Here is a 27746-nt window from a genome sequence, read left to right as displayed (position 1 = left end):
TCAGAGGCATTTGAACCACAGCAATTTCATCTTGAATTGGGGCTGAGTAAAATAAGGCTGAGACCTATTGGGCTGCATTGCCAGGAAGTTAGGCATTCTTAGTCACAGAATAAGATGGGAGGTCAGCACAAGACACAGATCACAAAGACCCCACTGATAAAACAGGATGCAGTCAAGAAACTTGCCAAAACCTGCCAAAATCAAGATGGTGACAAAAGTGATCTCTGGTAGTCCTCACTGCTCATTTTACACTAATTATAATACATTAGCATGCCAAAAGACAGTCCCACCAGCGCCATGACAGTTTACAAATGCCACGCCAATGTCAAGAAGTTACTCTATATGGACTAAAAGGAAGAGGAATCCTGAGTTCCAGGAAATCCTCGCCCCTTTCCTGGAAAACTCATGAATAATCCACCCCTTAGTTAGCATATGATGGAGAAATAACCATAAAAATAGCCAACCAGCAGCCCTTAGCAATGCTCTGCCTGTGGAGTAGCCATTCTTTACTCCTTCACTTTCTCAATAAACTTGCTTTCACTTTACTCTGTGGACTTGCCTCGACTTCTCTCTTGTGAGAGATCCAAGAACCTTCTTTTGGGGTCTGGATTGGGATCCCTTTCCGGTAATAAATACCACTGAACTACGGAGAGCACATTACATCTTCCAATGATCAGGCATCGAAAGGAGCTCCGCTTTTCTTACTGCATTTTCCACACTGATGCCTCCTGATGTCCCCGCCTGGCCTTTGGCAGGGGCAGCAAGGTTGCTGATAAAAACCCTCTCGATGCCAGGGAGTGACTCTACCAGCAAATGGCTTAGTGTGTTTCCTTCTTGCCAGCTCCATTTTCACATGACTCACAAGTTTATTCATTCATTCAACCAGTCCTTTGCGACTGGAAACCCTATGGTAAAGCAGAGACACAGTCCCAGTGTTCAAAGAGGTTAATTTTAGGGAATCCAAAAACCAGTAAACAAACAAATAAAATATGTATGAATTTTGATGAAAGTTTTGAAGGAAAGAAAAAGGAGGCTAAAATAAAGAATAAGAAGTTCTTATTATTGATTACTCTCAGTGATCAGGGTGATTAGGGAAGGCCACCTGCCTGCAGTAGGAAAGGAAGGAGAATATCCTTCCAGGACAGGGAACAGCACCTGGAGGCAACTTTGAAGCAGAAAGGGGCCTGGAGCCTGGTGAGGCAGGGGCAAACTGGAGGTGAGTTTGGGGAGACAGGCGGGAGTGTTGATGTGTATATTTAGATACGTGAGTTTTAGATTATCTGTTGGAATTCAGGGTCCAGTTGGTCATTATCAGTAAGTTACCAAGAAATTACAAAATACCTCGGGTTTTTTTAGTATCTTCCATAAACAAAAACTTATTATCTTTGACTTTTCAAAGTATCTCAAACCATGGTCATGTCAAGACCATCCACTTGGATAGAATGAAACGGGGGCACTATATTGAAGGAGAGTCACATAAAAATTATCTGAAACTCTGATTTTAATGTGTTTTCAGTTTATTTGAATCAAAAAACAAAGCATATCTAGAGGTGTCATTTTCATTTTGTTTTTTGTTTTTCTTTTTTTCTAGTTTCAACTTTTTAATTACAAGATCTTCACAGATTCTTCCATGAAGGAGGGAGGATACAAGAGGAGGAGAGGTAAGATAGAGCCATTTTATACAAGTTTCAAAATAGAAATGTGGGCCCTCCTTTGGCACTCTAAATAGTATGGCTTAAGCTGCTCTTTCTTAGTTTCTTGTACCTATTTCTGCCCCTCTCTGGGGCCCCACTTCTAGCCATGACTTCTTTCAATGGAGGTATTTTTGCCTTCAGCCTCCTGTTTATTTATCTGGCCCCAAAGTTAGAACATATGCAGGCAAGTGTCCATGTAAACAAGGTCTGACCTGAAAGGACTGCATAGATAAGGACCTGTGTTCTGCTTCAGAGAAGGGAGGGCCACACTGGCTAAGGCAAGCAAGTGTTACTGGGAAATACGACAACATTCACACAGTCTTCCTTAGTCGCGGCTGTTTGTGAATACGACATGCATTGAATCCTTCTGAGTGCTGCCTTTAATACGCTGCCTCCCAGTAAGAACATCTCCAGCTACTCAGCTTCAGAAAGTTGGTCTTTAAGGATTTCCAAAAGCAACTGAAATCTGAACTCCTGGAGAAGGGGGAAAAGGCAGAGAGATGGAAGGCACAATTCCATCACAAATTGCCTAGGTTAACATGGCTCCATCAGCCTTTTTATTCCTACCCTGAAAATAATTTCAAAAACAAGTGTCTTTGAAATAAGTCACTTTGCAAACACATACTAGGGTCTTAGAAGGGTCTTTGAAGGGGTCTTTGCAACACTGCCAGGAGTGCTGAGAAGACAAAGAAAAGTAAAACACAATAATTGTCCTTCAAACTTTTTTGCTGATTAAATGTTAGAAGATTTTCATCATCTATAGGGCAGGAGGTGGATGAAGGGGAACCTAATGAAAACAAAGCCAAAAGCACTACATAGTTAACCTAAGAGGTTAAAAGGGATTCAAGGGAGGAAAATTCGCCATCCATCTGTGAGTATCAGGCATAGTTTGACAGAGGAATTTTCTCTAAATTCTATTCCGCTTCTTAGGCCTCAGTATTGAGGTAGGTGTTGAGAGAGGTTGGGTCTGCCAGGGTCAAATTTTCTTGGCACTTAAATTACAAGGAAACATTGCAGAGTTTGTGCAACCACAAGAAATTTCAAGGTTCTGAAATTTTAAAAAGAAAGGCTAAGATTCTAAAATTTCAATATGGACATGCCAACCAGCTGAACCCAAACATACCTTGTTTGGTACAGGCTGGGGGTGAGGGGTGCACTTCATTTTGCCATACTCTGTACTAAGGGCTCCTTTGTTGCAATGGGTTGGAAATATGTGTGCAGGAAAATCACCCAAAGCCTCAGCAAGTGTTCTCTGGTTCCTTCCATATCTAATATAGGGCAACACAGCCAGGGTTCCTTGTTTAGTAAGAAAGCACATAAAATAGACCAGTGCTCATGACCAATGAAGGGGCATGGTCTTTCCAAACAAACAGAGCCCCTGAGAGTTATTTTTAGGCCAGGAACATCATGTATGCTGCAAACATCTGGATAATGTTCCCACTCCACACCCAAGTAGACATCACAAATCGATCATAACCCTCATTCTCACCAAGCCCAGATGCTACCCCAGAAACCTTTTCAACATAGGACTCCAGGAAGTTACTACCATTAACAGGAATTGTCACAAGAGATGAAACCCAGGGATCCTCTCTGTCCTCAACCTTGTAGCAGTTCATGATGTGGGAGTCTCATCTTCCCATGCAAAGAACAATGGGGTGGGTGGCCATTAAGGGTCTTGTGGTCTTGGGCCCTGCCAAAAGCTTTACGGAGACTTGAGGTAAATCATTAAGAAGATGGCTGCATCCTCTTCGACAAAATGAATTTGTTATGTACAATCTTCCAAGGCTTCTTGAATAAATAATACTCTTACCTTTTAGGTTGACTCGGGTTTGAGCTATAAAGTAGATATAAACCTTTGGAGGTTCCAACTTTCAGAGCAGTTAACTTGAGGGGCTAAGTCACTTTCAAAAGGGCTTTAAATGCCAAGCTTCCCTCCACCAAACATGTTAAAGACTCTTAACTACCTGACAAAAAAGGAAAGGAGGAAGATAGATAAATATAAATTCTACCTGCAGCAAGGCACCATGGCCATTTGAAAATGAATCCCAAATGACCATGAAGCAGCTATGGGAAAATGTGATTCTATTTACATAAGTCTGATCTATACACACTTCTTCAGAAAGGACTCAACTCTGAAACCATCACACGCTGGGCTCGACCTGCAGAGCCTTGTGGCTGAATAGTTGTCAAGTGTGAACCACGGGCCAAGGGCAGAGTAACCTCATGGAGAGGCAGGAAAAAAAACTGGACATTTATCACTGAAAGCACACATGAGGCCATGTTCACAAAGCACAAGTCAACTGCTCTGAAGTCATTCTGAGGTTTTCACCCAATCAAGAACACTCATTCTCATTCAGGGGCTGCTAAGGTCAGTTGGACCGTGGCCAGTTTAATTTCGAGCAGTGGTTGTCAAACATTCCCTGGAGGTGCCTCAGAGCTGCGCAGCAGGCAGAGGAGAGGGAGGCACAGTGGACAGGACTGATACAACACCCAACAAGCACACACATGCTTCCCTCAGAGCGGCTTCTGTCATCTCCTCTGCAGCTTGATGCCCCACATAAGATTTCATTTGCAAAGAAAGCGTTTCACTACCCAAAATAAAAGATTTTTTTAATTCCTGGCGTTTTCTATTCTAAGACATGGTCAGACATCAACAGGATCCCCAGAACCAAAACCAACATACGGCATAGTAGGGAGACAAATGTTCCTGAACCAAAGCAGAACATGCAGGACTGAATATTTTTTATTTCAATATAATTTTAAACTTAAGAGAAAAACTGTAAGAATAAAAATAGTAAAAGAATGCCTGTATTTCTAGGCTGAGCACAGTGGCTCTCGCCTGTAATCCCAGCACTTTGGGAGGCAGAGGCAGGCAGATCACCTGAGGTCAGGAGTTTGAGACCTTCCTGGCCAACATAGTGAAACCCCGTCTCTACTAAAATCCAAAAAAAAAAAAAAAATTAGCCAGGCATGGTGGTACACGCCTGTAGTCCCACCTACTCAGGAGACTGAGGCAGGAGAATTGCTTGAACCCAGGAGGCAGAGATTTCAGTGAGCCAAGATGGTGCCACTGCACTCCAGCCTGGTGACAGAGCAAGACTCCGTCTCAAAAAAAAAAAAAAAAAAAAAAAAAAGAAGGCCTGTATTTCTTTTACCAAGATCCACCCATTATTAACAGTTAACCCATTTGTTTTATTATTTGTTCTTCCTCGCTCTCTCTCTCTTTTTCTATGTGTATAGTTGATCCTTGAATAATACAGGTTTGAACTGCACTGGTCCACAAATACCCAGATTTTTTTCAATAAAAACATTGGAAATTTTTTTGGAGATTTACAACAATTTGAAAAAACTTGCAGATAAACTGCATAGCCTAAAATACCCTAGATGAAGCTATTTTAACCACATAGCTATAAAAATTAAGAAAAAATTAGGTATGTTATGAAAATATATGTAGATACTAGTCTATTTTGTCATTTACAACTGTAAAATATACACAAATCTATTATTATTAGATAATATTTATCAAAGCATATACACACAAATACTTCCAGACCATATGTGGTATCATTCACAGTCGAGAGAAATGTAAACACACATAAAGACGTAGTTTGAAATCGCCACTGCATAAAGTTCACTGCAGTACATACTGCACTATTGTAATAATTTCATAGCTACCACCTATTGTTATTGCAGTGAGCACAAATGATGTGAGTAGATGCTGTGCAACACTAATCATCTTCACGTAAGCAGTCGTCTCTCCACTATATCCTTCATCACGGTAAAATGTGACCTCTCGCGGTTCTCGTATATTTTTCATCATGTTTAGTGCAATACTGTAAACTTTGAATAACACATGGAACCCATACCGAGTGCCACAAGTGATGCTGGAAGTGCTCCCAAGAAGCAGAGAAAAGTCATGACATTACAAGAAAAAGTTAAATTGCTTGATATTTACCAAGATTGATGTCTGCAGCTGTGGTTGCCATCATTTCAGATGGACGATTCATCTTGTAAACAGATGAGGCAAACTTACAGTATCAATAAATACAGTACAGTGCTGCAAATATATTTTCTCTTTTTTATTATGTTCTTCATAACATTTTCTTTTCTCTAGCTTACTTCATAACAATACAGTATATGATACAGATAACATACAAAATATATGTTCATTAACTGCTTATGTTATCAGTGGGGCTTCTGGTCAACAGTAGGCAATTAGTAGTTAAGTTTCAAGGGAGTTAAAAATTATATGAGGATTTTTGACCATGGGAGGAGTCAGTGTCCATAACCCCTACACTGTTCAAGAATCACTGTATGTGTTGGCCGGGCGCGGTGGCTCACGCCTGTAATCCCAGCACTTTGGGAGGCCAAGGGGGACAGATCACGAAATCATGAGGTCAAGAGATTGAGACCATCCTGGCCAACATGGTGAAACCCCGTCTCTACTAAAAAAATATAAAAATTAGCTGGGCGTGGTGGCACACACCTGTAGTCCCAGCTACTCAGGAGGCTGAGGCAGGCAAACTGGTTGAACCCAGGAGGCAGAGCTTGCAGTGAGGCGAGATCACACCACTGCACTCCAGCCTGGGCGACAGAGCAAGACTCCATCTCCAAAAAAAAAAAAAAAAGAAGAATCACTGTGTATGTGTACATGTATACATTCTCTTATATACCCAGAGTATCATCCTCAACTTCAGTAAATTTAACAATGAAACAGTACTTTTATCTAATCTACTGTCCCATTTTTGTCAATTGACCCAATAATGTCTTTACAGCATTTTCCCCTCCAGAATGGAATCCAGTCTAGGGTCAGGGATTGAGTTTAGCTGTCTCCATCTTTCATTGATCTGAAGCACTTCCAGACCCTTTCTTAGCCCTTCATGATGATATTTTCCAAGTCTAGAGCCCTGCCCCATTTTTAACAGAATGTTTCTCATTTAGAGTTTGTCTAATATTTCCTCATGACTCGGGTTATACATTCTTGGCTGGAATATGACAGAGGTGCCATTGTGTCCTTCCCAGGGCATCGCATCAGGAGGCACACAACATCCATCTGCCCTCACTGCAGATTTTGAAAACCTAGTCAAGCTGTCAAATTTCTCTACAGTATAATTGCTATTTTTGTTTCCCTTGGAAATAATACTCAGTCTGTAGGGAAATATTTTTAGACCAAACAAATATCCTGCTTCTTATCTAAATTCCTCCCTAGTTTTTGCATCCATTGGTGATTCTCACTTGATGATTCTTGCTGATCTTTGCCATAATGGTTCTAAAATGCTAACTTACCAGCTCCAGCCCTTCCTCCCAATTTATAAGTTGGCATTCAGCATTTCACTGTAAGCAAGAGCCCTTGCTTTTCCCCATACAAATAAAGTAAACATTTTACCCATTTATTATCAATAGGGACTCATAAATTCTGATTTTTAATAGTTTATAATTCATTAATACTTAATTACTTAAATTGTCGCAGATTTAGCCAGCGGAAGTTCTTTCAGGCTGGCTCCTGTGTCCTTGTGACATGGTCCCATCTCTTTTTGAGCTCATTTTTAAGTTCTAGTATCAGCATAGCAGAACATTCTGTTATACTAGAAATTAAGAAAGTTCCAGGCTCACCTGGTACAGCCTGCCCTAACCTGGAATCAGTTGGTTCTCCCAAGAGCCCTGAGTCCTTTTGGTGGGGAATGGAATTAGAGACCAAGATCTGGGCACAAGGTGTGTCCATTGCCACTGAGGTGTTATGGCTTCTTGGCCCTTTCAGCAGACAAAACTAGGTAATACACACAGGTGTATATATTCATGCAAATTTATATACACACATACGTATGCATTTTAGAAATATAATACACAGTGATATCCCAAATTTCAATCCATCTCTACAGGGCTCTTTCTTGCCTTCTCCCCATTCCATATATTGTCACTTTTTCCTTAATGAGAACCCTGCTTCCCAATAGCAACACATTTACTCATTTGCTCACTCCTGTAATACATATGTCAAACCTAAATAACAGAGTGGGAGATTCTCTGAAAGAAAATGATATTTATTAAGGAGTCGCATTGCAATGGGAATGCACACGCCATAGTAAACTATGTGCGTATTCAGGGAGGTTGAGACAAATGAAAGTTTTTAAAGGAAAAATGAGGGAAATTACATAAGTTGCTTTGAGTCAATTATCCTTGGCTACAAGGATCAATAACAAGGGTGGTGTCAGTCTGAAGTTGGATGGGCAGTTGCTGGACAGACATCCTTGCAGAAGTATTTTCTGTGTAAAGTTACAGTGACCTTTGTGCAAGGTTGTGGTTTTTGCAGTGTTTTGCAATAGTTCTTATTATCAGGCATACATTCACAAGAACTCTCCCTTCATATCCTTCCCTGGCTCCACTTGTCAGGATTTAACACAAGTGACTTCCTTTTGATTGTGACAACTTCCACAGATATAAAGTTGTTTCAGAATTGCTTTTTCTCAGCAGGGTGCAGTGGCTCACACCTGTAATCCCAGCACTTTGAGAGCCCGAGGTTGGTGGGTCACCTGAGGTCAAGAGTTTGAGACCAGCCTGGCCAACATGGTGAAACCCCATCTCTACCAAAAATACAAAAAATTAGCCAGGTGTGGTGCCATGTGCCTGTAGCGCCAGCTACTCAGGAGGCTGAGGCATGAAAATCGGTTGAATCCAGGAGGCGGAGGTTGCAGTGAGCCAAGATCTCGCCACTGCACTCTAGCCTGGGAAAGACAGCAAGACACCATTTCAAAAAAAAAAAAAGGAGGAGGAGGAGGAAAAGGAGGAGGAGGAGGGAGGATAGAGGAGGGAGGAGGGAGGAAGGAGGAAGGAAGAAAGAAAGAAGAAAGAAAGAAAGAAGAAAGAAGGAGGAGGAGGAGGAGGAGATGTAGTAGTAGTAGTAGTATGTATGTATGTACAATTCTACATATTCCTTCACCTAAGTCTGAGGGTACATAGTCAAATACTATGTTCATAAGTTACTAGGATTAGTCCTTTCTTTTTTTCTCTTTGAGGTGGTTATGGTATTCATTTTGAAAACAATTGGCTAATTTGTTTCAGCCTGCATTCAGTTTTAGGGATTTTTGCCCTTTTCCATCCTTATTAATTTTACTTTAGAATATATAAAACATTAACATGCTTCTGAAGGTCAAAACTACGCAAAAAGATCTATTCAGAGAAGTATTCCTCCTTCCATATTTCTTCTGTCCTATTCCCTTCACCAACTTTAACGCTTCCTGATTTATCCTTTGTTTTTTTTTTTAGAGATAAACAAGTATATGTTTTCTTATTTTTCCTTCTCTCTTACATAAAAGATAGCATACCATATATATTATTTTGCACTTTGCTTTTTTCTCTTAACAATATCTCTTAGAAATAATTCCACATCAGTTGATAGATAGCTTCTTCATTCTCTGTTGTTGTTGTTGTTGTTGTTGTTGTTGTTGTTGAGACAATGTCTCACTCTATCGCCCAAGCTGGAGTGCAGTGGCATGATCTCGGCTCACGGCAACCTTCACCTCCCAGGCTCAAGCAGTCTTCCCACTTCAGCCTCCCAAGCAGCTGTGACTACAGTGATGTGCCACCACTTCCAACTAATTTTTCTTTTTTTTTTTGTAAAGACAAGGTTTCACCACATTGCCCAGGCTGGTCTTCAATCCCTGGGCTCAAGCAATCCACCCACTTCAGCCTCCCAATGTGCTAGGATTACAGGTGTGGGCCACCTACCCAGCCACTCATTCTTGTTTACAGCTGTATAGTACTCCATTGTGTGTGAGTACCCATAATTTAGTCAGTTTCCTGTGCTTGGACATTAAGGTGGTTTCCAACTATAATTAATAACTTTATGCATTTTTTTTTGTATTATTAGAAGTATATTTTCAGAATAAATTACTATCAGTTTAATTGCTGGGTCAAAGGATAAATGCATATATAGTTTTATTAGCTATTACCAAATTCCCCTCCATAAAAATTATGTCATTTTTCATTCCTACCAACAATGGATAAGAATACCTGTTTCCCTATAGCCTTGCCAATGAGTGTATTGTCAAGCTTTCAAATTTTTGCAAATATGATGGGGCAAGTTTGGATTTCAAGGAAAGGAACACAGCTATGCACATTAAAGATTTATGATGGAAAAATAAAAACCAGACATAGAAAGATTGTTGGAGAGATTGAGGTCCGGATAGATGACCAAATGCATTTTACATTATAAATATATAAATTAGGAATTAAGAAGTACAATGAGATGAAAGAAGAAAGAGACTAGAACTAATAAAAACCCAAATTACTTCTCAATCTCTGGAATTCAAAAGATTAACATTATATGCAAGAAAGAATCCAGTTTTGCCAAGTGATTGGTGAATTCTGAGGTTACACACTTAGACAGTGATGATACCAACATGTATCTTCTCCTCCCAGCTGAAATGCCAAGGCGTTTTTGTTCCTTCTTCCTGAGATGCCACCTCTGTACCCTGTATATATTTATTCGATGGCATTTGTCTCATGTATTGCAATTATTTATTTTCAAGTTTGTCTTCTCTCCCAGACTATGAACTTATTGAGGACAGGACTACATCTTATTCCTGTCTATATTTTTATTATGGAATAATTACAGATGAGCTTGGTCTCCAGCAATTAAATCTTGGTTGAAGAAAAAGAAAAAGAAGTGGATTGGAAAATGAAAGTATTTAGTAACAACTAGAATAGAGGCACTGTATATCAAAACATCGAGGTTCAATACAGTGTGAGATTCTTCTTCAAAGAAAGCCCATTTTTTTTTTTCCGTTAACTTACTGTCTCTGAAACAATACTTTCTTAACCTATATTTAAATATACGTTTAGAAATCAGGAAAAGAGAAGGATGTCACATACCAGGGATGATGGCTAATGTCTAGTGAGCAGAAACTTCATGAATTTTGTCAAGATTAATCTTTTGGTGCCTAAGTAAATCTTCAAGCTTTGATTACAGGTGTCAGTGCAGAATGGCACCTTGGTGAGAAAAGGAGATCAGTAGGATTCAATGAAGCATGAAATTTAAGCACAGAAGCATTCACTAACAGACATCAGTGGCTAATAAGGCATCATTATCACTAATGTAATAAATAACTAACTTTGAGAGATTGAAAACATTTTACATGTTACTTTTTAGATTCTTACAGCTTCAAGAAATAAATTTTGTGATAGTAATTTTACAGAAGAGGAAACCAAGTCTTACTTTATCCAAGATCATTGGATCCTGGTTTTCTGAACTCTATGGCTGTGCCCTGCAGGCCAAAGCAGCTGTGTTAAAATCTAGCAAATGATTAGAATTGACTGGAAAAACAGGAACCCAACTCTAATTAAGGAATTTGCTAATTACCCTTCTCTCTGCAGACATTACTCCATTCTTGGTCTTCAGCCCTGGCATGGATTTGGCCTCTATCATGGTTTTTGCAAAACAGCTATGGCAGACAGATTATTGTTTCCAAGTTACATTTGGCTACAAAACAAATCCCTTCTGTCCTTTCTAGAGCTATGTCCCCAGCCCTTGGAAAGCAGAGCTGCCCACTGCACCCTAGAAACCATATTAAGCCTAGCTTCTCACCTAGGCTTTCCCAGGCATCAGCTTCCCAAGGCTCTGGGTCCCACTAGCTTGCCTCTTGGCTTTTCCTTCCTCTCTTGTCCCATTTGGACCTGGTAACATAGGCTCTGGGCAATCTACTTCCTGACCAACTGGGACATCTGGAATGCAGCCCCCAGAACCACCCCCAGAAGAAAGTGCCTTCCCATCAGCTGCTGCGATGGGCTCTGGGGACCCTGGGGTCCCTAGTTCGAACCTAGTGGTGCCTTTCAGGCCCACTAGGGGTACCAAAAAGAGGGCCGGAGGCTACTGGGGGGAACGTAAGGTGTGAGGGAGGGAAGGTGATAATGCCACAAGGCATTATCAATGCTTAGTGCCTACCCCAGGCCAAGGCTTGAAATTGTCAGTGACCAAAACAAAGGACAGGTTGTCAGATCTGTGTGTGCTCTTCCAAGCCCACGTGGGAAAGTCAACTCAACAAGTTTTCTATACCACCTACAACAGAGCACTACAGAAGTTAAATATAATCAAGGAAAAATGAGAATAATGTGGAGAGAATAAGTGGTATCAGCACACAGATCTAGATATTTCTGTGTTCCCTCTCTCTCTATTCACAGTGCCACCACAGGCATAGTGGTTGTCTTAATCCATTTTGATTGCTATAACTAAAATGTCATAGACGGGTGGCTCAAGCCTTTATTTCTCACAGTTCTGGAGGCTGAGAAGTCCAAGATCAAGGCATGAGCAGATTCAGTGTCTGATAAGGCCTTGTATTAGATTGTTCTTGCATTACTATAAATAAATACCTGAGACCGAGTAGTTTATAAAGAAGAATTTTAATTGGCTCACAGTTCTTCAGGGTGTACAGGAAGCATGATGCTGTCATGTGCTTATCTTCTAGGGAGGCCTCAGGAAGCTTACAATCATGCCAGAAGGCCAAGGAGGAGCCAGCACTTCAAATGGCTGGGACAGGAGGAAAAGAGAGAGGAGAGGGGTGCCACACACTTTTAAACAACCAGATCTCACAAGAACTCACTATCATGACAACAGCATCAAGGCCAATGGTGTTAAACTGTGAGAAATCACCCCCATGAGCCAATCACCTCTTACCAGGCCTCACCTCCAACGCTGGGGATTACATTTCAACATGACATATGGGCAGGGACAAAGATCCAAACCATATCAGGCCCTCCTCCTGCTGGCTCACGGAAGGCTGTCTTCTCATTGAGTCCTCATGTGGCAGAAGGGGTAGGGAGCTCTCTGGGGTCTTTTTTATAAGGGCACTAATTTCATTCATGAGGACTCCATCTTCATGATCTAATCATCCCCCAAAGACCTCCCCACTTCCAAATACCATCACACTGGAGATTAAGTTTCAACATTCGAATTTTGAGGGGACAGAAAGATTCAGTCTACAGCAGTGGTTAAGGGTACCGGCTCTGGAACCAGCTGCCCAGGTTCAAATTCTGGTTCTGCTACTAACTGTGATGCTTGGGCAAGCAAATTACCTCAATGTCCCATTTCCTTCATCTGCAAAATTGAGATAATAATAGCAGGACCTACCTCATAGTGCTGTCATGAGGAATCAATGTGAAATACATGCAAAAACACTTAGATCAGTGCCTGGCACACGTTAACTATGGTTTCCACCACTTCACTTTACTCAGGCTCCAAACTTCTCTTATTCCCAACCCATTTCTAATCACTTGTCAAGCCCAGTCATTATGTGCCTGCATATCTCACATATTCTCCCTCTCCTCTCCATTCTCTTCACCACTACTTGAACTCAGACTCCGAGGCATAACCTACCATTTGCCTTCCCCAACATCCCTTCTCCCTTTTCTCCTTAATGAACTCTCCATTTTAGCCGGGCACATGGCGACTCAGCTAAAAGACTACATTTCCCAGACTCCCCTCCAATTAGATGTGGCCATGTGACTAAGTTCTAGCCAATGGGAAGTAGGCAAGCATGTTATGTGGGACTTCTGGGAAGCTGTTCTATAAAAACATGCTTTTCTACCCAGTTCCTCAACTTTGCTGCTGCAATGACCTTGAGAACGACAGCAGCACTCTAGGGATGGCACAGCAGAGAGCTAGAAAAGGACTAGATCCCTGATAACTTTGTGGTATGTACACATCAATTCTGGACTGCTTACCATAACTTCTTTTATATGAGAGAGAAATAAACTTAACTTGTAAATGTTCCTAGTACAGGCAGAGGAAATTAATCTTGACCTCTCCGTTTCCCAGATTACAGGAATGGGTTCCTAATTTCTCTCCCTCTATATCCCCATCTGACCTTTCTCCCTACACTGCTGCCAGACTGATTTCCCTGAAGCACAGCTCAGCACCGTCACGGAGTCTTCAATGACCTCCCCATTGCCCAGTCTTCTCAACTACCATGATTTGCCCCCCACCTTCTTTTCCACTCCTACCCCCACTCCTTCCCTCTTTTCCCAACCAAACCCAATTATGTCTCATTTCACGTTCTCATCCCATTCTGTCCTGCCCTCTGTCTTTACCTATACACTCTCCCTTTAGACTTTATGTGCCCAATTCTGGACAGTCTTTCAGGGTTCAGATGCCATTCAGCCTCCTCAATGGAGCCAGTCTACCCCTAAGCCAGGAGTAATTCTCTATCCTCAGAACCTCCCCAGCGCTCACCTCCTGCTTGTGTCAGGGAAGGTAACAAACATGATAAATGTGAAGCAAGTCACAGGATTAAGGAAGCTCACAAGCCTCTTTTTCTTCTTTTTATTTTATTTTTTCTTTTTTTTTTTTTTTTTTTTTTTTTTTTTTTTTTTTTTTGAGACGGAGTCTCGCTCTGTCGCCCAGACTGGAGTGCAATGGCTGGATCTCAGCTCACTGCAAGCTCCGCCTCCCGGGTTTACGCTATTCTCCTGCCTCAGCCTCCCGAGTAGCTGGGACTACAGGCGCCAGCCACCTCGCCCGGCTAGTTTTTTGTATTTTTTAGTAGAGACGGGGTTTCACCGTGTTAGCAAGGATGGTCTCGATCTCCTGACCTCGTGATCCGCCCGACTCGGCCTCCCAAAGTGCTGGGATTACAGGCTTGAGCCACCGCGCCCGGCCTTTTTCTTCTTTTTAAACTTTTTGTTTTGAGATCATTATAGATTCACATGCACTTGTAAGAAATAATACAAAGACATCTCCTGTACCCTTTACCCAGTTTTGCTAATCACACCATATTCAAAACCATAGTACAATATCAAAGCCAGAAAAATGACATTGATACAATCCACCAATTTTAGTCAGTTTTTTTTTGTTGTTGTTGTTGTTTTGTTTTTTGGGGGGGGGGTTTTGTTTTTTTTTTGAGACAGAGTCTTGCTCTGTCGCCCAGACTGGTGCAATCTCAGCTCACTGCAAGCTCCACCTCCCAGGTTCAAGCGATTCTTCTGCCTCAGCCCCCTGAGTAGCTGAGATTACAGGCACGCACCACCATGCCTGGCTAATTTTCTTTGTATTTTTAGTAGAGACGAGTTTCACCATGTTGGTCAGCTGGTCTCAAACACCTGACCTCATGATCCACCCGCCTCAGGCTCCCAAAGTGCTGGAATTACAGACATGAGCCACCGTGCCCAGCCTGGATTTCCTCATTTTTATGTGTGCTCACACGTGTGCATGTGTGTGTGCATTTGGGCTTCTACAGTTTTATTACATGTGTAGATTAGTATATCCACTACTACAGTCAAGATACAGAACCATTCCAAGGCTTCGTTCTCCTGTTACGCTTTCATAACTACCTGCATACATCCACCTCATTCCCACCTCACACTCCCATTGCTAACCCCATCCATCCCTAATCTGCTTTCCATCTCTACCATGTGTTATTGTTTATATAAATGAAATCATACAATATGTAATCCTTTGGATTGACTTTTTCACTCAGCACATTTCTCTTGAGATTCATCCAAGTTGTTCCATGCACCAGTAACTCATTCCTGTTTATGGCTGAGCCGTATTCAGTGATATAGACGTACCATAGTTTATTTAACCATTCGCCCACTGAGAAACATCTCGCTTATTCCCAGTCTTTGGCTATTACAAATGAAGCTGCAATCAATATTTGACTACAGGTTTTTGTGTAGTCTTCCTCTTTTTTTAGAAATACAAATGCAAATCCCGGTGGACTTTTGCTACAAAGATGTTATTTCCTTTAAAGCTGTAAGTTAAACAAGAGAGTCACAAGCCTCCTCAGACCATGATCCCTGCTCAGAGGCTCTGGCATCTTCTTGAGCAGGACACCATACCAGCACTGGGGTTCCTCCTTCTGGCTTCACATCTATGGGTGGGGTTCACCAAACCCCCAAACCACGCCCCCCATTTTAAACCTGCTGTCAACATCCTCCATGAAAGCCCTCTTTCCAGAAGCTAGGAAAGAAATAGAAATAAAAGCCCAAAGCAGATTTATCCTGACTCAAGTAGACATTACATATCTCAGAGAACCTTCAAACTAGAAACTGCCTTTTCAGGGGTTCTCTGCCCCTTATGAGGAGTCATTGGGGCCATTTCCTCCCATCTTCTTTCATTACATTTTGTCTCTTTCTATCTTAACACACCCTATAGTAACGGTGTGTTTATGTGCATCCCTTCCCACCCCCAGCTATACTTGACTTCTCTCCTGGTAGTCTGTAAACTCCTTGGGGAAGAATCTAAATTTGGTTCATCTTTGCAGCCCTACCAAGCATACCTAGACCAATACCTCGCATGAGTAGCCACTCATTCAAGCATTAAATTAAAATAGATGAGATTTATTAATTAACTGCATCAATGAAGACCAGACTTGGCAGAAATAATCTATGGAAAAGACAGAGCCCAAAACCATCATACAAAGAAGGGATCCACTTGGATTTGCCGAGGAAAGGAAGAAACACTGTTGAGCAGGGTTTTCCAGGACCCTAGATTGATATTCTGGAAAACACTCTCCCTCTGCCTCTCTCATGAGCACATACTGGCCCTCCGAGCTACATGCGGGAGATCCTCCAGCTCTATGCTGGCTTTGGGAACTCAAGAATTTCTGAAGTCAGGTATCTCAGGGCCCTTCGATTCTACTATTAATATATCTGGGATAGCTGGTCTTCTGGAAGACCAGTGACAGTTTCAAGGGAAACCTCAGACCCAGGCCCTACAACTTGCACAATTTTTCAACTCCCACATTCTCCATTCAGTTTTGGAGTTAAAAATAATAATAATAGGCCAGGCACGGTGGCTTATGCCTGTAATCCCAGCACTTTGGGAGGCCGAGGCAGGCAGATCGTGAGGTCAGGAGATCGAGATCATCCTGGCTAACACAGTGAAACCCCATTTCTACTAAAAATACAAAAAATTAGCCAGGCATGGTGGCGGGCACCCAGTCCCAGCTACTTGGGAGGCTGAGGCAGGAGAATAGCGTGAACCCGGGAGGCAGAGCTTGCAGTGAGCCAAGGTCGCGCCACTGCACTCCAGCGTGGGAGACAGAGCGAGACTCCATCTCAAAAAATAATAATAAATAATAATAGTAGTAGTAATAAAAGGCTATGTGTGTGTTGAGAATATGGAGGGGAAGGCTGGAAGTAAATTTATTGAGTAAATATCTTCCAATCTGCATAATTCGTTGTAAGAAAAGTCATTAGACTCATATCAGGTCATCTTTGTGAAAGCCAGTTAAGTGACATTGTTTGGACTTGCAACCAAGGCAAGAAATCCTATCTTTGGAAAGGAAACAGTTATTTTATTATAAGATAGGCTATCAATCTCAAAATAATTACTGATGGTCAAGGAAAGATTCAAACCAATTAGGTTTTTTGCTCAAGTTGATTCTGTCCCCGCTTCCAGTACTCTTGTGAAGTCTTTATATAATCCAGAGCAAGTCCCTCCTCACCACAGGAGGTCACAGATGAGAGGGGCAGCCTGACCCAGGTTTCATGCAGAGCAGATGTCCCCACTTCAAGCCAATTTGGAAACAGGAACTGTGCTCTCCAACTCTAGCCTCTCATTATCTGTTTATATGAAGTTCTATGTAACTGGAACTGCTTGGAAAACTAAGCCATGTGGAAGCCATTTAAAATCATTTCACTTCTAATTATAAACCAGATAGAGTCATTTTCATGCAAGGGCAGGAACACTTCGGAGACTGTCAGGGTTCAGAACATTCCTTGGGTGACAGGTGGCTGGAATATTTAAAGAACTCTCTGTGCCCAAGATAACCTTGACTAGAGGAGCGAGCAAGGGAATTTTAAAGATATATGAAGTTTCCATATGAAGTTGGAGCACATGAAATACTTACTCAGACCTGATTTCAGAAAATGCATGGGACAGGTGGGACACTGGGTTTCCTTGTGAGGCCACATGGGAAGGATAGACTGGGCGTTGGTGCTAGACCGAGCTGGGCTAAGTAAATGAGCAAGTTATAAGTCTCTCAGAGCCTCAGGTTATTTATCTATAAAAGATGAGAAATGTCTATTTGCAGGATTATTGTTCTAAAAACGAAACGAGGCTGGATGCAGTGGCTTACGTCTATAATGCCAGCACTTGAGAAGGCTGAGATGGGAGGATTGCTTGAGGCCACGAGTTCAAGATCAGCCTGCACCCCATAGCAAAACCCCATCTCTACAAAAATTTAAAAAAAAAAAAAATTAGTCAGGCATGCTGGCACATGCTTGTAGTCCTAGTGCACAGGAAGCTAAGGCAGGAAGATCACTTGAGCCCAGGAGTTTGAGGCTGCAGTGAGCTATAATGATGTCGCCACACTCCAGCATGGGCCACAGAGCAAGACCCTGTCTCAAAAATAAATAAATAAAATATAAGTGAGACAATGTATGTGAAACCATCTAGCCCTGTGTTCAGCACATGGCTGCTCCATCACTACATGGCAATTATCATCCTACTTATTATAAGTCATAATTATACATTTGGAATAGTAGGTCAGGACTGGCCTACCACATATGACTGGCTGTGCTTATGCAAGAAGTATTTACAATGGCCCAGGAAAAGTGAACGAGAGAAATACAATCTCCAACTTCAAAACTGTTACATAACTCCCAAAGCTTTTTACCTTTTCCCATCTTCCTCCCCATTCTCAGCCCTTGCAGACAGAGTGATGCATCTGAGAAATTCAGTGTAGGATACAACATTCAGGACTAAGGACTCAATGTGACCTGGGGATCAACTTTCTTGATCTTGCAGGAAAGCACATGTACAACTCCACGAGAGCTGACTAATAAGCTGAACCATCAGAGTCATGGAGGCCAGAACGTGGTTGGACGAGATGAACGTGTCCACTAGTCTGGACTCCAGGAAGAAATGGTTACAAGTAAGGGATGTTACTGACCTATGGTCCCAGGTATGATCAACCCTGGTTTGGTAATCTGCCCACTGGAAGTTTAATGGACTGTAAATAAAACAGTGATTTCAACAGCACTCAGTTGCCTCATTTGATGAAGCCTGGGGGGCAGCTCCTTGTAAATCCACTGCATTTCACCAGTTGCCCATAAAGTTTAGACATGTCAGTGGTGTTTATTTTCATGGTTGGACAGGTCATCTTGGGTTACAGCTTGGTAATCCAACCTACATGTGAAGAAAAGAGTGCAGATGTAAGTCAGAAGCAATATTCAAAATATTCTGATAGCCAGGATGACACTAATACAGACCAATCAAGCATGAGCTCTGTAGCAGGAAGGACACTGTCCCTTTCCACAAAACGGATCCAACAGCACCAGTGCATATAGGCAGAGTTGCTTGAATTGAATTAATTTTTCTTCACACTGGTAGTCAGAATGCACATTTACCAGCTAGCGCTAGCTTTATACAAAACTTGAAAGCCAAGTTTAATCCTGTGTGATTAAAAACACTGAGCGCCACATTCCCTCAAACTGGGCTTAAACGCAGAACTCAACAGGCTTGTAATTACATGCAATGCCACTATCTGGCATGACTATAATACCATTTTACAACACAAAGGAGAACTATTGAGTTCTATTCACAAGAGAAAGTGCTACAGTGATTCTTCTCTTGGTGGGATAGAAAGCATATGTCACAGCATATATTTTTTTCTGCAATTAATTTTTATGAAACCAAGCATAAAAGATAATGCACCTGATTTCTGTATTTGTTTTAATGTACCCTGGGGAAGTTCTAACAAAGCAGGAGAAGCAGGAACAATGATGGGACCCATCCGGATTTCAGCAACTGAGTAAGCAGATAGCCCCAGTGTGAGAAGTAAACATGTTTTGTTATCCTTGAGTGCCTTTCCTCCTCCATCCCCTATCCCCCATTCCCTACCAGGCAAGACCACACAAAATCCAAAATCCACCCCCAAATGGATGAGACTTGCCTATTTCACAGGTCCCTAAAGAAAGCCCACTTGGTCTTCATCCCAGTGACTAACACACCTCATTATCAGAAACCTCTGCCTCACAACTAAGCCCTATGTTACTGAGATGTCCAGCCCCTTCTGACTCCCCCACATTTCCCCAGGGCGCACTTGCATGCTTCAGACTCCCTCCAAAGTATGGGCACTGGAGCCCCTCTCCCTGACTGAGTTAGTGGGTGTCATTGCCTGCAGAGCCCCCAAGAGAACCCTGGAGCAGAGCCTCAGTGGGTAGGAGGGACAAGCCAAGAATGAGGGACACAGGGACACACCAGGCCAGGCTAGGTGGGTCCTCCGCCCCACTCTTGCCTCAGGTGCTGGCAGGATGCCAGTCATCACAGCTATTTCTCTGTGCTCCCTTCCTCCCCCACTTTGTGGACTGCAAGCCAGCCCTAGAATGCAGGATCCAGGTGGGCTCAGCTTTCACTGCCTCATGGCCCCAGGGCCCCAGGCACCATCTCTGCTCCAAGCATCCTCTGGAGAATTATTAGTCTCTCCTCCCAGACCCTGGCCCCAAAATGTCTGTTCACACCTCTTTTTCTGAAAAATAAAACTACCCGTCATCTTTCTCCATGTCTCCAGGAGTCCCAGACCTCCATATAGGAGCAGGAGACAGGGTACTTTCAGTCATTCAAAGATTTATTCTCCCTAAGAAACAAGATATCATCAGGCATGGTGACTCAGACCTGTAATCTCAGCACATTGGGAGGCTGAGGCAGGAGAGTCGCTTGAACCCAGGAGTTCAAGACCAGCCTGGGCAACACAGTGAGACCCTATAACTACAAAAAATTTAAAAATTAGCCAGGCTGGCAGCATGTGCCTGTAGTTGCAGCTACTCAGGAGGCAGAGGTGGGAGGGTCACTTGAGTCTGGGAGGTCAAGGCTGCTGTGAGCTTAGATTGCCACTGCCCTCCAGCCTGGGTGACAGAAGTGAGACCCTGTCTCAAAAAAAAAAAAGTAAAACCAGGGGAAACAAGATATCTTTCCAAACCTTTCTTGCTAGAACAGGGAAAATACAGGTTTAATCTCCAATAGAGCACACTGCTACATTTACAGTGTACATTTATTTTCAGTTTTTTAATTCCCTCTATAGTGAATACAGAATAAAATTGATGAGTCCTCTCCATGCAGTCCTTGAAAATTATTGTAGTAAATCTCCCTATGATTCGTTTTTCTTCAGTTAGAACTTAGTTCATTTCCTTCACATGCCAGATAATTCAGATAAAATCCCACTAGAGCAAATACAATTAAGTGAATGTTCTACATAAAGCAATTGGCCTTTTATTAAAAACTTCATTGTTAAATGCCAATGTGAAAACAGTAATTTTTTTATTTCAGCAGCTTTATATTTACACTGACTGTGGATGCATGTCTCAGTTCAAATTGGTAGCAATTTACTAATTAATTAATTGCATTAAAGAGATTACAAGGTTAATAGCTGCTGTTTCTGATCATCGTTGCTCTTTCATGCAGGGTATTAAAAAGTAAAAACATACTGGTATTTACAGAATGTGTGTTTGCACCAAATAAATTCAATCTAATCCAAGAAGAGGGGTTCTTTCCAGTGCAGGGAATATCAAATTTGGTGCAAAACCCAAAAAACTAGATTTGACTTTTGATTCCCCAAATTACTCCATCTCCTTTTTCTCTCCACTAAAAATGTATTTGACAGACTTAGATTTCAAATGGGAAAAATGATACCCTAGTGGTAGCTATAAGTGGGTAACAAGATCTGCCCAAGTTCCCTGAACGTGGATGTCACTCCGCAGTCTTACTTTCCTATCTGCAATTGTCCTTTGCACCTGACCTTGGCATCTACATTTCTCTTTGGAAGCTGAGCTCAGTGCACTGTTGAGCCCATTCCATTCTTCTAAATATTAATACAAGCACAGAGTTGGACATACAAGCTTAGAGAAGCTGCATTGGAGGTGGAAGCTGCATTAGAATCAGCCATAGACCCCTCAGACTCACTGAATCAGAATTGCTAGGAGCAAAACCCAGCAATGAGCATTTAAACAGGCTCAGGCTGAAGCGTGAGCACACGAGGGACACAAAAGGAGATGATGATGCTGTAGACAAAAGGTATCCTGCAAATGTCCATGCAGGAGGTTATTGGATTATTAGCCACAGTGCGAGGCTACAATACTGTGAGTGACAGTGTGTGTGGCCTACCTAAAGGGCAGATTCTTCCCAAAGCCAGTTGTCCTAGATCAGGACATTAAAACATGGTGGGCGGGCTTGAGATAAGAGGCGGGGACTTCCTCTTTCTGGACATAGTTCTCCTAGACTGGACTCTAAGTATATAGAGATTCTCAGGGTGCCCCTGGGCAATGAGATGGAAAAATTGTCTTTGATGAGGGCCACAAGCTGGGGGCTGCCAAGAGAGGCCCCAGGGACAGAGCTGTTCCCATTGCAGCCACAGCTGGCTGCCCATACTCACTAGCTGTCTGTGGGGAGCTCCCTTTGCCGTTCCCCCAACAAGCCTGCAGAAACATCAGAACCACACACCAGCCTGGTCTCAGCTGTGCTCTACGGAAAGATCTATGTCTTCCCTTGGCCGGAGCTGTAATCAGAGAACAGAGTTAGAGCTAGTGAGTGAGGACAGCAGTAAACAGTCCCCCAGGAGGATGACAAACTTCCAGAGAAAAGAGTTGGAACCAGGAGTTCTGCTGGTGAGAGTCAAGTAGTGGGGAGAGGGCTGCGGCATTGGGGGAAGACTGAGGAGGGCCTTGAATGCTATGCTAGGAGTCCAGAAGGCCTGGGAGGCCTTTGAAGAGTTTTTAGCAAAAACAGCATTATGATAAGATTTGTGTACAAGAAAAATAACTGTAGCAGGCAGAATGGATTGCCTGGGGGAGGGCAGTGTGGAGGGGAGAAGGAAGCAGAGGGATGGGTTAGGAAGACACTGCAGTCATTGGGTTCGGATGATGAGTAAAAGGGAGCACCTGCATCATTTTCTCCATCTGTCACTTCCAGACACACCATCAGGCCCTCATCCTTGTCCCTTCTGCCCAGGACACCCCTCCTAGGAGATACTGTCTGGACAGCCCCACCTAGGACTGGCCAGAACCCTATTAACTCCTATCTCCCTCTCCTCCCCCGGCACCAGCTAAACTACTTAGAATGATTATTTTGTTTAAAACCAACTCTGTTCAGCTGTGGTTATTTATATCTTTCTTTGGTCCCTGGGAAGGCAAGGGCCTTTGGGAAGAAAACAACCCCTCCAACTAATGCTCCTGAAGACCCCTTTGCTGTTTCCCCAACAAGCCTACGGAAACGTCAGAACCACACACCAGCCTGGTCTCAGCTGTGCTCTAAGGAAAGATCTATGTCTTCCCTTGGTCAGAGCAATAATCAGAGAACTGAGTTCAGAGCTAGTGAGTAAGGACATCAGGAAACAGTCCCCCAAAAGGACAGCAAACCTCCAGAGACAAGAGTTGGAACTGGGAGTTCCAACTGCTGGGAGTTCCTTGTTGAAGTGAAGCTCACAGGCCCAGTCCACACGAATACTCCTTCGTGCTTCCTCACTGGTAGGGTGAGGGTGAGGGGTCAGGGTGAACGTGCTCCTTGCATTGTTTTGTTCTTCATTTTAACTATAATCCTATCCCTTTTGCTGTGCTGCTTTTTGCAGTGCATCTGGCTCAGCTCTCACCACTTACTATGCGGCAGCCATGGGAAGACACCTCACCTCACATGCCTCCAAATCTATGTGAATCATTCCCAAGGGCCCCAGAGCCTGCCCTCTGAGAACTACGTTACCTTCGCACTGAGGCCAATGACTGCGCAAAGCCCAGATGCCAAGGCAGGTCAGTCTGAGGCTGGTGGATGACTTTGGCTCTGAGACTCCCCAGCAGCCTTGCTTAACCTTGCTTTATTTGCAAAGCAGTCTAAGATGCTACCACCCAGCCTTCCCTTCCCACTCCCTCCTGCATTGGGGTGGGGTGGTCACTCTTGCATCATACCCTGATATCTCCCAGACCTTTTCCCAGCTCTCTCCCCATTTTCCCTCACATAGCAGTTTCCTCTAATAAAATCCTTGCGTGTCTAATCCTGTCTTGACCTCTGCTTCTCCAAGGACCCAGATAAACACAGCTGTCCAGAAAAGAGAGACAACAGTTGTGCATTTGGAACTGGGACCCTCTAGCCCCTTATTCTTTCATTTCTGAAACATTCGTGGAGAGCTTAAGGAACTCCCAGCACTGGGGTGGGGGGTGGGAGAGCAACACTAAGGTGGCACTTCCAGGAAGAGGCAGGTTGGGGATAGGAGCTCAAAGTCAGATCAGAATCTACCAGTCTGAACAGCACCCTGGACACTACCAAGAACTCAGCATGGCTCCATCTCAGACTCTAACAGAAGGAAAGACAGAAAGAAAACCCTTCCTTACACTGCCCTCTCTGGGAGATTTTTCACACCCCTAATAGAATGACAGTTGTGAAGAACACCTAGCCAGCTTGATTGACAGGACCCAAGTACAGGTAAGGCAGAAGAGGAGCCTGAAGGATTAGAAACCATATAGGAAACACTTCCCAGCAAAAACCCAAATGTGAAATCAAGCGATTAAAATGCCTTACTTGCAACAGGACTTCATGGTGGAAACACATAAAGTCGCTGCCAATCAGGTGCTCTTGGTGAAATTTTTTTAAAAATTCATTTAGACTTTTAATGAAAATGAATGCTGGGGCATGAGAAAATTTTGTTAACCCTCGATGTTGCCTAATCGTGGCTAACAAGGATTCTCATACTTCTACATGACTGAGGATTAAGCTGCTGACGGCGAGTTTATTAAATGAAGTCATTGTAAGGAGGCAGCCAGCTAACTCTGCAGAGCTCTGCCCTGTGGTTCATGGTGGGTATCATTTAACCAGGAATCGTGAGTTGATGGACCTCAGTAATCACGTTAATCTGCCTTTTCGTTGTGATCTGGAGGATGTGACAAAAAGGAGTTTCAACACGATCTGCAGACAAGTTGGATCAGAGGAGTTGACAGAAGTCTCTTTATCCCACCAAGAAAATCAAGGGACCTAAAAACTGTTAAGACTCCATACCTGTCACTAGGAAGTTAAACACCCCCAAAGAGCGTTCACAAAGACAGACCTGTGAGAGAGCTAACAGAGAATAATGCGGAACTCGGCCAGCCTCAGCAAGCAGACTTTGCGTTGCAGTGTAGTCGGCTTACCCAGAGGCTGGGAGCCAAAGGAGTGTTTAAAGACATCCATCTAGGTGGGGGATTGTTGCTAGCAGAGCCAGCTGCAAGCAAACTATGAAGTGGCAACTCAATCTCTGCAGCTCCCACCTTTCCCTTTGCTTGTCCTGAAATGCTCTTTCCCTCTCTGTCCGAAAGATCCTGTTCCAGACCTAAAAGAGAGAGAGAGAGAAAGAGAAACTGTTCAGTGTTCCATTTAGTTATTCTATTTCCTGCATTACCACAAGCCCGCTACAGTGGGGTTGGCTGATACATTTCTTTTTTTTTTTTTTTTTTTTTTTTTTTTTTGAGACGGAGTCTCGCTCTGCCGCCCAGGCTGGAGTGCAGTGGCCGGATCTCAGCTCACTGCAAGCTCCGCCTCCCGGGTTCACGCCATTCTCCTGCCTCAGCCTCCCGAGTAGCTGGGACTACAGGCGCCGCCACCGCGCCCGGCTAGTTTTTTGTATTTTTTTTTTTTAGTAGAGACGGGGTTTCACCGTGTTAGCCAGGATGGTCTCGATCTCCTGACCTCGTGATCCACCCGCCTCGGCCTCCCAAAGTGCTGGGATTACAGGCTTGAGCCACCGCGCCCGGCCGGCTGATACATTTCTAATGGTAATGTTTGAATTGCATTTGTCCCCTGTCCTGCACCATAAGCACCCTCTAATATCTCCAGGCTTTTAGTGCAGACCTGCTCTGCCTGGGCCTTGTCATTACTGTATTGGAAGAATGAGGACTGGTGGTTTCTAACAGAGAGTGAAGCAGGAAAGTAAGAAGGGAAGGCAGTCCCAGGAGACGGCATGAAGGTGAGGAGAGAACAACAATGAAGACAAAGGCAGGGACACAGGTCAACACAGGCACAGCAGAAGAACAATATCCTAGAGGAAGATGACCCTCAAAAGGAGAAGGCAGACACTTGGGTAACATGTATACACCTAGCTTTGTTTCTGCTTTTTAAAAATTTATTGCCATAAAAGACATGGAATCAATGTAGGTGCCCATCGACATGGCCTGGATAAAGAAAATGTGATACACAGACACCATGGAATACTACACAGCCATAAAAAAGAACAAAATCCTGTCCTTTGCAGCAACATGGCTGCAGCTTGAGGCCATTATCCAAAATGAATGAATGCAGGAACCAAAAACCAAATACCACATGTTCTTACTTAAAAGTGGGAGCTAAATGTTAGGTACACATGGATGTAAAGATGGGAACAATAGACACTGGGGACTCCAAAAAGGGGTAGGGAGGGATAGAGGGAGACAAGGGTTGAAAACTACTGGATACCATGTTCACTATTTGGGTGACAGAATCAACAGAAGCTCAAACCTCAGCATCACACAATATACCCATGTAAGAAACCTGCACATCTACCTCTTGAATGTAAAATGATTTGTTTGTTTGTTTGTTTTTTGTTTTGTTTTTTTTTGAGACAGAGTCTTGCTCTCGCCCAGGCTGGAGTGCAGGGGAGTGATTTTGACTCACTGCAAGCTCCACCTTCCATGTTCACGCCATTCTCCTGCCTCAGCCTCCTGAGTAGCTGGGACTACAGGGGCCCGCCACCACGCCTGGCTAATATTTTTTTGTACTTTTAGTAGAGATGGGGTTTCACCGTGTTAGCCAGGATTGTCTCGATCTCCTGACTTCGTGATCTCCCCACCTCAGCCTCCCAAAGTGCTGGGATTACAGGCGTGAGTCACCACACCCAGCCGAATATAAAATAATTTTTAAAAAGAAGTCAGATTTAAGTATAAAAAAATTAATGCCATAATGTACATAATTGAAATGAAGGCTAGTTTTGATGTAGGCTTACCTGAAGGGTGGTACTGTCCTTACATTTTGGTTTATACATTCCAAAAATGTCTGACCTGCCCAAATATCGCCTATATAGTTTCTAAATACCATTATGTTTGCTAAAAATCCATAGCATAAGAATTAAGACAACATGATGTGAGAGCAAAGTATTCAAAGAATCTTAACCTTAAAAAGGGAAAGCTTTAGAATCGGGGGAGTGAAAGGGGCTGAAGGCAAACATAGCCTCAAATCAGGGATCAAGACTCAGAGAGGTTAAGAGTCTCATTCAAGGTCACACAGTGGAGATGAAGCTCCCAGAGCCACGTCTTCATTTAACTAATGCTAGGTTCTTTCCACTATAGTCTGGCCTGAGAGTGTCCTTCCTTGTCTTCTGAAGAAAAAAAAAATTAATATTTCATTTTTGAGGTTCTCAATCATTTGAGATTAGAACTTCTGTAGGACAGTAAAGCCTTGTTTAATGTTTTTTTAACCAAACTGTTTCCCCAGGAATCTGTTCTGGTCCTTTGCTTGTCGCTGCCCTTTTCCATGTTTGATTCAAGCCTCTGGATTTATTTAGTCATGGCTGGAGTAAAAAGAGAGGGGAGGAGACGGCACAAGAACATCTTTAATAACCATAAGATGGCTGGCCGCTAAATCCTTTTCAAGAATTGAAGCTTTTGCTGTCTCGCTGCTTTTCAGTCAAATTACAGGGAATAATGTCTTGGATGATTAGGTCTGTGATGAAACTGGTTATAGAAGCTATTTCAGAACCCACAGTGGTTCCCACTTAAATCTAAACACGAAGACCTGTCGCAGATACTCTATCTAAAACTATTTCAACGTGTTACGCTCTTCTGCACATGTCAATATTCTCTCCTTCGCAAAGGTAATCAATAACTAGGGAGAAAAAAAAAAGCAGATATTGGCGAAAAAACATATTTGGCAATCCTTGGCTATGTAAAATACTGCTTCAGTGCGGCAACCTTCAGTTGTATTTGCTGGCTTTGTTATCTGTGTAAGCTGTCCTCTGAACTACTTTTGTTCTCTGTGTTTACTTTTGAAATTGAATTTTTTTCATTCTAAAGTGCACTGAGGATGCCACTGTAGACAATCCAAGCTCGTGCAGCATAGAGTTAAGATTTGATAACCAT

At 42.9% G+C, this 27746-nt stretch overlaps 1 long non-coding RNA gene across 1 annotated transcript; it reads left to right on the top strand.

The window, feature by feature from the left end:
- Positions 1–903: 903 nt before the first annotated feature.
- Positions 904–18951, top strand: LOC123567960 (uncharacterized). The gene is made up of 3 exons (XR_006691168.2): positions 904–1216; positions 1592–1661; positions 18433–18951. It is a non-coding gene; the product is annotated as an uncharacterized lncRNA (long non-coding RNA).
- Positions 18952–27746: the final 8795 nt, after the last annotated feature.

This window comes from Macaca fascicularis, chromosome 12 (assembly GCF_037993035.2).
Source record: "Macaca fascicularis isolate 582-1 chromosome 12, T2T-MFA8v1.1".
NCBI lineage: Eukaryota > Metazoa > Chordata > Mammalia > Primates > Cercopithecidae > Macaca > Macaca fascicularis.
This window is presented reverse-complemented; position numbering and strand designations above follow the sequence as displayed.